This window comes from Lissotriton helveticus, chromosome 10, assembly GCF_964261635.1.
Source record: "Lissotriton helveticus chromosome 10, aLisHel1.1, whole genome shotgun sequence".
NCBI lineage: Eukaryota > Metazoa > Chordata > Amphibia > Caudata > Salamandridae > Lissotriton > Lissotriton helveticus.
The window spans coordinates 653,364,639-653,376,680 of NC_136071.1; the positions used below are offsets into that span (position 1 = coordinate 653,364,639).

The 12,042-nt window shown below is 44.4% G+C and overlaps 1 protein-coding gene across 1 annotated transcript in view; it reads right to left on the reverse strand.

Moving 5' to 3' along the window:
• The window catches only part of LOC144784430 (BOS complex subunit NOMO1-like), a 318,569-nt gene that overhangs the window by 244,693 nt on the left and 61,834 nt on the right, over positions 1 to 12,042 (reverse strand). The window lies entirely within an intron of this gene.

Consider the following 12,042-nt stretch of genomic DNA (forward strand, 5'->3'; position numbering starts at 1 on the left):
CTGGCAGTCGGGCTGGATAATCCTATTGGACCAGGGTCAAGACTGATTTGAACATGGCTGGGTCCAAACTGAGGTGATATTGTGGGCAAAGGAACAATGGACTGGATTGCTACCCGAGCGATTGCTAATGGTTGGACCATATTTGTTGTTATAGACCCACTTCCTTGTTATAGTCTTTTACCTGCAGCTCGGGCCTATAACTCGGACTTAGAATCTTTAAATACTGGTATAACCCTGGGCACGGCTATATGCTATATTGTAGAGGGGATAATATCCTTCCTCTATGGTAAAAACGTTTTTCGTAGTTATAATACCTTTATTCATTTCTATATTAACTTTATAAAAGGACTATGAAGTCCTGTTTGAGGAAACAAATTATGACAATGTAATTTATCTAACAGAGTTTCAAAAACAGTGTATTAGAAGGAGCTACAATCAGGACACATAGGACATCTTTAGGGTTTCAGCATTTGCTGCTATCAAGGATAGATAAGATCCTGTTTCCTATGTGAAAAAGCTTGAAAAGTAGGAGGATGGAGCAAAAAAAGCCTGGTGTGGGCCTGTGCCAGAGAAACAGAACTTGTCCTTCATCTGATGATAAATATTGCACCCCTTAGTGGTCCTGTGTATGTCCTCAAATTTGACACAGGCTCGAGCTTTATCAACGCAGTGTGGCTATGATCCTTCTTCTATTATCCCTCTTTCACATAAAATTTGTGTTCCAATTGCTGTTTGTGACACGCCAAGTCAGCTAATGTGTATTCTTTATGGTAGGATAAGTATTTACTAAGCAGACCACTTTGTAGATGTATAATTGGAATCCCTCAACATGTAGCGTCTGCGTATCAATTTTAATTCTTGTTATGTTAAATTACGGGGTTTTATATAGCGCACAGCTGCCGAAGCAAAGGGGCATCACAGCGCTGACCGCCATGAAATTGAGAGGCTGCAGGTAGGGGGCAGATTCTAAGTCAAAGGGAAAAAGTGAGTTTTAATGGCCTTGCAGAAAGCCAGGTAGTTGTCCATACTGCGGATGTGCAACGGGAGAGAGTTCCAAAGTTTAGCCGGCAGAGTGTGGAAGGAACGTCCTCCTGCGCGCCCGTTCCTCTCCAGAGGGACAACCGCTAGATGTTGGCCTATAGATCAGAGTTGGCGAGTAGATGTATAGGGTGAGAGCAGGTTTGCCAGAATGCTAGGGGAGGAAAGATTCATAATTTTAAAGGCAATGCAGAGGGACTTGAACTTGACGCGCCTAGCCACTGGCAACCAATGAAGTCGGCGGATGGCGTTAGTCGGGGAACAAGATCTAGGAAGGCCAAGGAGAGTTCTGGCAGCCGGATTTTGAACCCTCTGCAATCGTAGGATTTCATCCTTGCTCTTATTGGGATATCTGCTGCCTTAGTCCATATAGAAATATGGCTGGCTGCTGCTTCAATATCATAAAATCCCTGAAGAAATGTTTTGATTTTCTTCCTATTGAAGCTAGAAAGTCTGTCGCAGTTTCTCTTATACTCTCTCGCCTCGATTACTGTAATGGGCTGATGGCAGGGGTAAAGAAACAAACGCTCAAGAAGTTACAGAGCGTACAACATGCTGCAGCGCGGTTGGTGCTTAAACTTCCTAGAAAATCTTCAGCGTCTGCAGCTCTTAGAACTCTGCATTGGCTGCCGATCTACAAAAGAATTCTTTTTAAGATTCTACTGACTATTTTTAGATCTCTAAATGATATCGGACCAAGGTACCTAATAAATAGGTTTACCCGTTATAATCCCACCAGAGGTTTGAGGTCAGCAGGGTATAATCTTGCTAACATCCCGAAATTTCGTTGTAAAACGAAAGGAGGCAAAACACTAGGTGTTCTGGCCTCCAAGGCCTGGAATTCGATGCCAAATGATCTTAGAACGCAACCCACTGAGGCCGTGTTCAGGAAAAGGCTTAAAACTTGGCTATACAATCTGACAGACACTTATGTGCTGAACCTCATCTAGTACCTCATCTCAGTTCTTCTCTACCTTTACATAGCGCCAGGATGCTCCTTTCGAGGGACAGCTTCGCGCTTTATAAATACCACATAACATTAACATTAACATTTTGTCCTTCCATGATTATCTATCAAGGACATGTTTACTTTAATAAATTGACTTCATAAAGTATTCTACTGGTTTCCTTTTGCCAGCTACACAGTACTTTACTCTCTTTCACCCGCAGGACACAAACCTTATTATCCATATAATACACGTGAGCCTGCAATCGGTGTATAAAAGCTCATTCCGCATATCCTTATTACAAGAGACCTGTGATGTCTCTAGTCACTCATAGTAATGAAACAACATAGCTGCTCAACTGTTATAAGTTATCACAGTTGAGTTGCAACGTACTAATGCCGGTTACCAAAGCCAGCAGCCAAGGTTAAAAAAAAACAAGAAAAAAAAAACAAGCGCATCAGCAAGTATTATTGCAGTTGCACCATGAACAGCACAATGAAAACAAAAACAAGATTTTCATTCTTATGATCTGTTTTCCAAAACAAATAGTGATGAGCAGAAAGGAGATAGTCATAGTGATGAAGCAAAGCTTCGCATATTTTGCGGCTTGCCGAAGTCAAGAACCTCGTTTATGTGTAATAAGGTAACAAAAGCGTATGTTTTACTAACATTTATTTTGTTTAGGCAAAGTTCCCGAAGCTTGCCTATGTGTATTTCTAATGAATTTAATCCGTGTCCTTTAATATGGCCGCCGCTTGTATTTTAGTTACTGCGCATGCGTCAGCCACACTCACGTGTCCTGACGCGTCTGCAGAAGTGGAGGGAAAGTTATGCGCATGCGTAATTCATAGCTGTGCTTATCATGTGGTACTGCTCGTGCCACTGCTCTTGTGATTGTGTCAATGTAGCTAACATTTAATACAATAGTTTTATTTCTTGATGATGAGTTAAAAGTACAAACCCTATGATGTATTTTCATAATGACATTATTATGTATTAACTTGTTTTCGCTTACTTTTCATGTACCGCGGGGAATGGGGGTCCAAACTGATTGGGAGCCATATTGACGGTCTCTTCTGCGCATGACCAGGGAGCATTGAAAGGTGGCCACTTTGGACAGTGGAACTCAGCCAGCTGGCAGCCACAGTCAAGATGCGCCTGGGAAAGCCACCTCTGCGCTACGAGAACGGCGAATGTTGCTCCTCATGTGTTACAATGTTAATTTCCTGCACAGTTCTCATGAGAACCCCAAACCTGCTAGGCGGTACCCAAATATGTTAATGAAGGCTTCAAATCGTGTATTGTGATTGGTGTGTTACCCAAATCCTACCTTAGGACCAATCGAAATTGAGGGATTCTGACACTTTGCAACATTGGGGGGTGGTACACTGTCCCCAAACTGTATATCTACCCTGGGTTCACCTAGTGAACCGTCCGACTTGTCTGGTTTAGCTGACCTGTCACTGACCCAACGCACTCAATAGGTGACTGAAGATACAGAGCGCTGCGGAGCACTCTGTCCGAATTTGACCATAGGCTAAGGTTCTACTGAACCTTAAAGTGCTGGCAAAGCACTTAGCTGGGAGTTCGCTGACCCAATCGGGGTCTTGATCGATAGCTGCAGAGCGGGTGGAGCGCAGGCGTTGCTTCCGAACTGTGGGTTCCGGTCCTGTCCTGAAGAGGGTCCTGTCCTGAGGGTTTGCTGTCCTGTCCTGAGGGTCCTGTCCTGATTCCTATTCCGAGGGTATCCTGTCCTATCCTGGGTGTCCATTCTGCACCTGCTGTCCTTTGAGGGGTATCCTTCCTTGAGGGTTTCCTGTCCTTAAATGACCCGTGGCCAGGGTTTGGTTTCCACACCTTTCTAGGTAAATATTGCTCTGAAAACTCTTAAAATCTTGCACCTTCTGAATTTCTAACTTTTGCTTTAATAAAGTGCAACATTGCATATGTGATATTTTCCATGCCTTTCCGCAACTATTGAAGGTCATTTATATTTTTCCATAAGTTTATTCCTATGTCTTCTCATTTGTTAGAAATTATATTTTGCATAGCAGTGTGTCATTTCCTGATATGGTCTAGAACTTCATTGCCTAGATTGTTCAAAGGCCCTTTTACCTTAAGTGAAGCGTGTTATTCATTATAAGCTCTCCTATAGTCACCCACACTTAGGCTATCCCTGTTTAGATAATACTGAATTGCATAGTATCTCTTCTCGTTACAATTTATTAGTACTTTGATGATTACTCTGTCATTATTTCTTTATGCCTATGTGATTTACGTTATCTTGGTTATTGACTGCCTTATTTTACTGTACCTCATGCAAGAAAATATTGAATTTAGATAAACATTTTAAAACTTCCAGTTGTCCGTGGTCATTTAAACAGTATTTTGAATGTTATTGGTTGGGTTTGTATTTTGTTGCCTTTCTTTTACAGCTAGCTCCCTGATTCATTGTGGTCATTAGGCACCCGCATCGGTGGATGGTAAGTCGGGTGCACCGAAAATTGGTAGCAGGGAACACACACACTCCAACTTGGTAGAGCTCGTGAAATCACCCGATCGATGTATATGGTGATTTGAAAAGTATATGGGCCCTGAAGCCGGAAACGGCGAAAACTATTGGTCGGGTGGCCTCGCGCGCTCTATCAGTTTTCTGGTAGCTAGAGGATGGTTAGGGACTAGTTGAGAGTAAGGCAGGGATTAGTTGGACTAGTTGAGTCGGAAGCTGCTATTATATTAATGCTGCTAGAAGAGCGGCTGTTCTGAGAGACCTGATCATTCTCTTGTGAATACGCTGCTGAAACTTATGAATTTTTGTATTGTTATTATTCTTGTTCTTATATTGTTATATGTACTAATCCATGCAATTGTCAATCGTTTAGTTGTATGTTGTCCGAACTCCCCGGGGAATTGAAAGGGCAAGTGGTGAATAGAATCCATTGTCCTGAGGTCACAGGTTCGAGGAAAGTTAGGTGCAGGTTAGGATAACCGGGAAGCACTAACTAGGGTTTTCTGAATACATGTGTGAATAAATGACAGTAACGGGGTTCATTGGCAAAATTCCCATAGTGGCGTAACCTAGTAAGGGTCACATCGGAAGAGTAGCAGGTTCCTCGGAGCTAGCGTGAAAGCAGAGGGGTCCGCTGAGAAACCTTAAACTCGGAATATATCCCGGAAAGAAGTGGATGAGTTTAGGGGAATAACAGGTTCACCGATGCTAGAGTGAAGGGTAGGCGGAAGAGATCTGCCCGCAGCGAGTGAAAAGTAAATGGAAGTAGTTTACTTGCAGTAAAACAATTCTTTCTCTGTCTAGACACTTGAGCACTGTGGCGAATGTGTATTTGTTGTAAAATAACCAAGCACTGAGCACTTTAAAAGAAAGAAAGTTTCCGTTACCTTGTGAAGGGAGGGAGTCAGTCGCGAAGCGCCTCTGACGTCACTCTGTGCCGCGCTGGGATTGGTAGAAGCAGCGGGCGGGTAGCGGAGCTGGAATTGTAAAGGAGGGGTGAGCGCCGAAGCGTGGGAACTGTCTCACGAAGGGGCCGCGCACCCATTGGCGGAGCTTATTTAGTGTCGCGCACCCATTGGTTGCACGAATTTCTGAAGCGCGTTCTGATTGGAGGTAGTTTGTAAACAAAGTTTAGCGCAGAAGTCGTATGTGGCACTCGCAGACTACAGGAACTCGACCTGATCCAAGGCACCTAGGGTTTGAAAGGGATCAGTGGAAAACTAATAGATACGATATTATGTACGGAACCAAGAGAAAATTGTCCCTTGTAAGTAAGGTGAAAAATTATTTCAAAACGGACAAACCGATAAAATCTAGAGAAGGTGTTCTTGTCCCAGCACCCAATACTCCTGCCTCATTCATGATGTTTGACCGAGGGTACAATACCTGTGTGTGGTTGGAGAATTGGGTGAAGTACACAAAAGATGACGGAGTATTGGCTTTTCCGTTAGATGGTACTTTCAATGGTAGGATCTTATTTAATTTAAGAACCCGAATGAATGAACTGCATCCCAGACCGAGACTAACGCAGTATGAGGCATTAGAGGAATGGGAGATTGAGGCTTTTGAAAGAGAGAGACCCCGAATGGACAAGGGTTTGACCAAGTGGTACCCCAGGCAGAAACAGGAATCCAGGGATAAAAGGATGAAACAGTGGAGGCAGAGCATGATTGTTGAGGGTCTGTTTCCCATGATGCCGGCATGTCATAACATTGGAGCGGGTGAGAAAAGTACTGAAAAATGTAAGCATTGGGGGGCCCTGGGGGATTCAGATGATGAACTAATAGATGACATCTGTACCAGAAGTCCGCCACCTTACAATGAGGGAACCCGACCTTCCAGTGTAGGAGATGTTCCCCGACGCCACTTCTTAAAGGAAGAAGACAGGTCCCTGGGACTGGGAGGGGGTGGTCAAGTATTGCCCTATCCTGAAAAACCCGAACCGACGGAAACAAGGGATATATATCCCAAAGTGCCCGCGAGCCAGGAAGAAAAATATTCACGTCAAAAATCTTTTTTCCCAGACCCTTGTATGAAAGCGAAGAGAAACCATCGAATTCTGGACTGCCTTTTGTTCAACCTCCATATGGGGAAGAGCGCAGGTCCTTTAATACTGGAACTTTATTCCCGAAACCTAATTATGGGGGAGGACCAAGTGAAACGCATCCTACTGCCCCGAGTTTTACTCCTCCGTTGACCCCACAGATATTACATGACACAACTTTAAGAAGGGTACTAGTGGAAAAGGAGCAAGAGGCTCTAGCTAGACAAAGGACAGAAATAATTCAGAAAATTTCCCAGTTAAATACCAGTCCTGAGGCATTGACTATTCCCGTAACTATTGGACCGGTGGTCCCGTTATACGGAAATAGTCAGGGAAATCCGATTACTCCAGTTATGACCCCAGTCATGGCAACCCCGAGACAGGAACCGATCATCATAGATGATCAGTCCAGTGAGTGCGAGTCTGAAGTTGCGTTCTTGGAATTGCCAAACAAACAGACTGGAAAGGGAATACAGCAGAGGCATAACCCTTTTAATACAAAAGAAATTAAATTAGAGACAGCAACAGGTACTAGGAATGTCTCTCTGGTAACTCCGGATGAAATTGAGAGTTGGAGTCGTGAATTAGAGAAGCAGACTCCGCAAACAAAACCTTTAGACCTCTACAAGCTGAGGGTCGAAATAGAAGAATTAATGGCAGGAAATGTGGGGTTGGATCGATTGAATACCTACTCTGAAGAAGAATTGTCGTTCATATGTAAAAGCTTTACAAGGAACACCAGAGTGCTCCACGAAAAACTGACCGAAACAGCAGTTAATATGGGGGTAGATATCTCAAAATCCAAGCCCTTACAGAAACCGTACAGAGCAGACTTCTCAGACAAAGATATAGAACACCTGAATGTGGCAGGGAAGAAGTTGCAGATTAAAGAATTAATGGGGGTACTGCAGAAATGGGGAGATGTGGAAAGATGGAGAAGCAGGTGGGCGAAAAAGAGAGAAGAGGTTCGCTCCCGACAAGTGACTCCTGAGTTTGCTTTAAGAGAGGTAGAAAAACCTGAGCAGTTATGCCCCATGCGCGAAGTTCCAGGAGGGAAATATGTGCATGTCCCCTGGTCTAGGCAGGATATTGTGTCCTTCACGAACGATTTTCCAAAATTACGAGAGAAACCAGTTGACTGGTACAGGCAGGTGGAAAGGTTCGTGAAGGTACAGAAATGTCTGTGGAAAGACCTGGATGGGTTTTTCGACATTGTGGTTCCAGTAGATTTATGGACCCAGTGTAAAATAAACATAGACTGGCCGAGTGAGGAGTACCCCAGAAACAAGGAAACTGGAGAGCCATCAAAGGATGTCATGCGAAAATATGAGCAGGTAATTCAGCATTTGAAAGAAAAGGTGCCCGCAAAGGAAACTGATTGGACAAAAATAGATAGAACAACACAGGAAAGGGACGAGACAGTGCACTCCTTCTATGAGAGGTTATTGCAGGTATTTAAAACATACAGTGGTATTGATAACATCGACTTGAAGGATATGACGCACTTTATTTACAGGTTTGTAAATGGTTTAAGACCTGAAATTTGTCAGTGGATAAAGGATAATAAAATCTGTTGGCATACTAAGAAAATGGATGAGGTCCTGCGGTACGCTAAGTACTGCGAGGATGAGATGGCAGAAAAGAAAAAGGCCCTCAAGGAAAAGGTGATGTGGGCTCAGGTGAAGCTCGCATAACAGCAGGAAAAACAATTGAGTAACATGGTTAAAAATGCTGAGAACAAAGGTCCTGGGGGAGGGGGTGGAGGAAAGCCCCGGCCCAAATTTAGCAGGGAAGAGGCTATGAAAAAATGTCCCTGCCATCAGTGCGGCGAAATTGGACACTGGCGAAACGAGTGTCCCCAATTAGTAGATATTAATGAAAAAACTCCTGATTTAACTCCACAGACGCAGAAAGAAAGACCAAGAAAGACTCAACCCCAGGTAAAAACAGTTCAGGTGCCTCGAGCACCCAAGCAGGTATACAGGGGAAGACAGGCAGAAGATGAAGAGATAGAGGTTTGGGAAAGCGGGGAGAACAGAAATACAGCAACTTCGCAGTATCTGCTGAATGATACCTTCCTTTGTAATGATCAGGACTGACGGGGCCTGAGAGGGGAGGACGAGGAGTGCGTACTTGGCGCTTCCTTGCCGGTAGACCAGTCTGGACCATATATTGAAGGAAAGGTTGACGGAAATGATGTCACCTTTCTGTTGGACACTGGCGCTACCCGTTCTACTGTAAGAACAGTGGACGTTCCAAACCTACCCCTCTCGGGAGAAAATATCCAAGTAGTGGGTGTATCTAATCAATTGATTAGTACTCCTGTTACCGAACCAATGGAGATTTCAATTGGAAATTTTAAACAGATGCATAGATTTGTCGTCTGTGACACCAGTCCAGTGAATCTACTGGGTCGTGATTTGCTGTGCAAAATGAACTGTACCATCTTTTGCACACCAAAAGGTGTTGAAATACAGACCCCAGATGAAGATGGCATTTATAAATTATTGTTACTTAGACCTGACTCAGAAATTAAAAGATTGACCTTGCAGGACTTGCCCCAAGAACTCCAGGAAGCCGTAAAGCCAGAGGTGTGGGATTTTACTGGAAAAGATGTGGGGTTGATGAAAGATGTGGACCCCATACAGATAGCCATCAAGGACAATGCAGTATATCCTAACACTAGGCCCTACCGAATGAATGCTGAAGTGAAAGCAGGTGTCACTCTGGAAATACAAAAATTATTAGAAGGAGACATCATACAGGAAGTGATGAGCAGCCCATGCAACTCACCGATTATGGGCATCAAAAAGCCTAGTGGCAAGTATAGGGTAGTGCAGGACCTGAGAAAGGTTAACAAAATTGTAGTTCCTTGCTGCCCTATTGTCCCGAACCCTGCAGTGATATTGTACCAGATTCCTTGGGATGCTGAGTGGTTCACTGTGATTGATTTGTGTCATGCATTCTTTTCGATACCCCTGCACCCCGACAGCAAATTTCTTTTCTCATTTGCCTTCGAGGGTCACGTGTATTGTTGGAACAGGGTCCCTCAAGGGTATACAGAGAGTCCCTCTATCTTTAATCAGATCTTGAAAAAATGTCTAGAGACTTTGATCTTACCTGGGAACTCTGTGTTAGTACAGTACATAGACGACCTTCTACTGGCGTCTAAAAGTCATAGGGACTGTGTAGTTGACACCATTGCCCTCCTAAATCACCTGTGTGAGAAAGGGCATAAAGTGGCCCCTGACAAACTACAGTTCTGTGCGAAATCAGTGAAATATCTAGGACACCAGATAGAAAAGGGTGTCAGAAAAGTCACTTCAGAAAGAGTGAGAATAATTCAAAAGATGCAGTTGCCCCGTACTCAAAAAGATGTCAGAATGTTCCTGGGGGTATTAGGGTACTGCAGACAGTGGATTCTGGGATTTGCAGCCTTAGCCAGGCCCTTGATAAAAATGACCACAAGAGGAATGCCAGATGTTGTAGAGTGGGACGATGAAAGTCTAATGGCTTTCACAAGACTGAAAAACTGTCTGTGTACGGCCCCTGCGTTGGGAATGCCAGATTATTCCAAAGAGTTTGCCCTATTCTGTGACACTCGCGATAATTGCGCATTGTCAGTCCTGACTCAAGAACATGGCACGACCAGAAGGCCTGTGGCCTATTTCTCTGCCACTTTGGACCCAGTAGCTGCTGGGTTACCAGGCTGTCTGAAAGCAGTAGCTGCTACCTGTGCAAGTTTGGAACAGAGTGAGTCCATTGTCATGGGACATCCTGTGACCGTGTATGTTTCACATGGAGTGGTAATTCTATTGACCAGAACTAAAACACAGTATCTCACCCCTAGTCGGCTGACTAAATACGAGAGGATTCTTGTGGGTGCAGCAAATGTAAGCATTGTTAGGTGCGGTATTCTGAACCCTGCCACCTTACTCCCCGACCCCTTGGAAATAGAAGGTGGGGATGATGATGAACATGATTGTATTGACCTGACAGAGTTCAGTACTAAACCACGCCCAGACATAAAAGAAACGCCATTGCCTGAACATGATAAAGAACTATTTGTGGATGGTTCCTGTCTAAGACATGAACTAGGAGGCTTGAGTGCTGCTTATGCAGTAGTGTCTTTCACAAAAATTGAAGAAGCAGGTTACCTATATAACATCAAGTCTGCACAAGTAGCCGAATTGATAGCCATGATAAAGGCTTGCAAAATTGGGAAGGACTTACGCATAACAGTGTATACTGACAGTCAGTACTGTTATGGAGTTGTGCATGACTTTGGCCAATTGTGGCTGCAGAGAGAATTCATGACTTCCTCAGGTACTCCCATTCGGAATGCAAAGGTTGTTCATGACCTTTTAGAGGCCATCCAGTTGCCCAAAGAACTGGCAGTGGTAAAATGTACTGCTCATCAAAGGAGCATGGACAAAGTATCACTGGGAAACGATTATGCTGATCGAGTGGCCCAATGGTGTGCCAAAGATCGGTATATTGTGAATCCAAAACGAGGGGGGCCAGGAACCAGCTGCCAGCTTCAGGTGTTTGAAGAAGTGCCTACGTGGGATGAAGTGAGAGAGGGGCAGGAATCGGCTCCCTGGCAAGAAAGAGAGAAATGGAAGGAGGATGGGTGTAGACCGAGGCGTGTGGATGGTGTGATTCTGGGCCCAACTGGTATGCCTGTGTTACCCCGACACTTGCTTGGCACAATGGCAAGATTAATACACGAAGGATCACACATTGGTAGGGATGCCATGATTCTGGTATTTCAACAGACTTGGTACAGTAAAAAGTTCAGGAAGGTAGCAGAGTCCCTCTGCCAGAGGTGCCTGTCATGTCAACAGATGAACCCAGGCAAGAGGACAATGGTTGAACTGAGCAAAATTGGGAGATCAGGGGGTCCCTTTGTAAGGATACAGATTGATTTCATCACCATGCCCCGTTGTGAAGGGAAACGATATGTCCTTGTCATTGTTTGCGTATTTTCAAAATGGGTAGAAGCTTACCCTACTCCTCAAAGTGACGCACTGACAGTAGCGAAGTGTTTACTAAAAGAACTGATACCTAGATTCGGAATACCATACATTATTGAATCAGATAAGGGTGGACATTTCCAGAATGACATACTGGCTGAACTCTGTAAGGCCTTTGGAATAAGGCAGAAACTGCACTGTGCATACCACCCAGAGGCTTCTGGAATAGTGGAACAAGTAAATGGAACTATCAAAAACAGACTAGCAAAGCTGACAGATGCTACTGGCATGACCTGGGTGAAGGCCCTGCCCCTGGTCCTGATGGGACTGAGAAGTGTTCCTGACCGCAAGACAGGCCTAAGTCCCCATGAAATCATTATGGGAAGAGTGATGAGACAAGCATGGGTGCCAGGAAGCAAACTGTTGAGTATTACTGATGATTTGGTGCTTGAATACTGCAGAAGATTGGGTGACCAAGTGCGTTCTATCTCTCGCCAGATTGGAGACGACGGCATCCTCAATCCAACG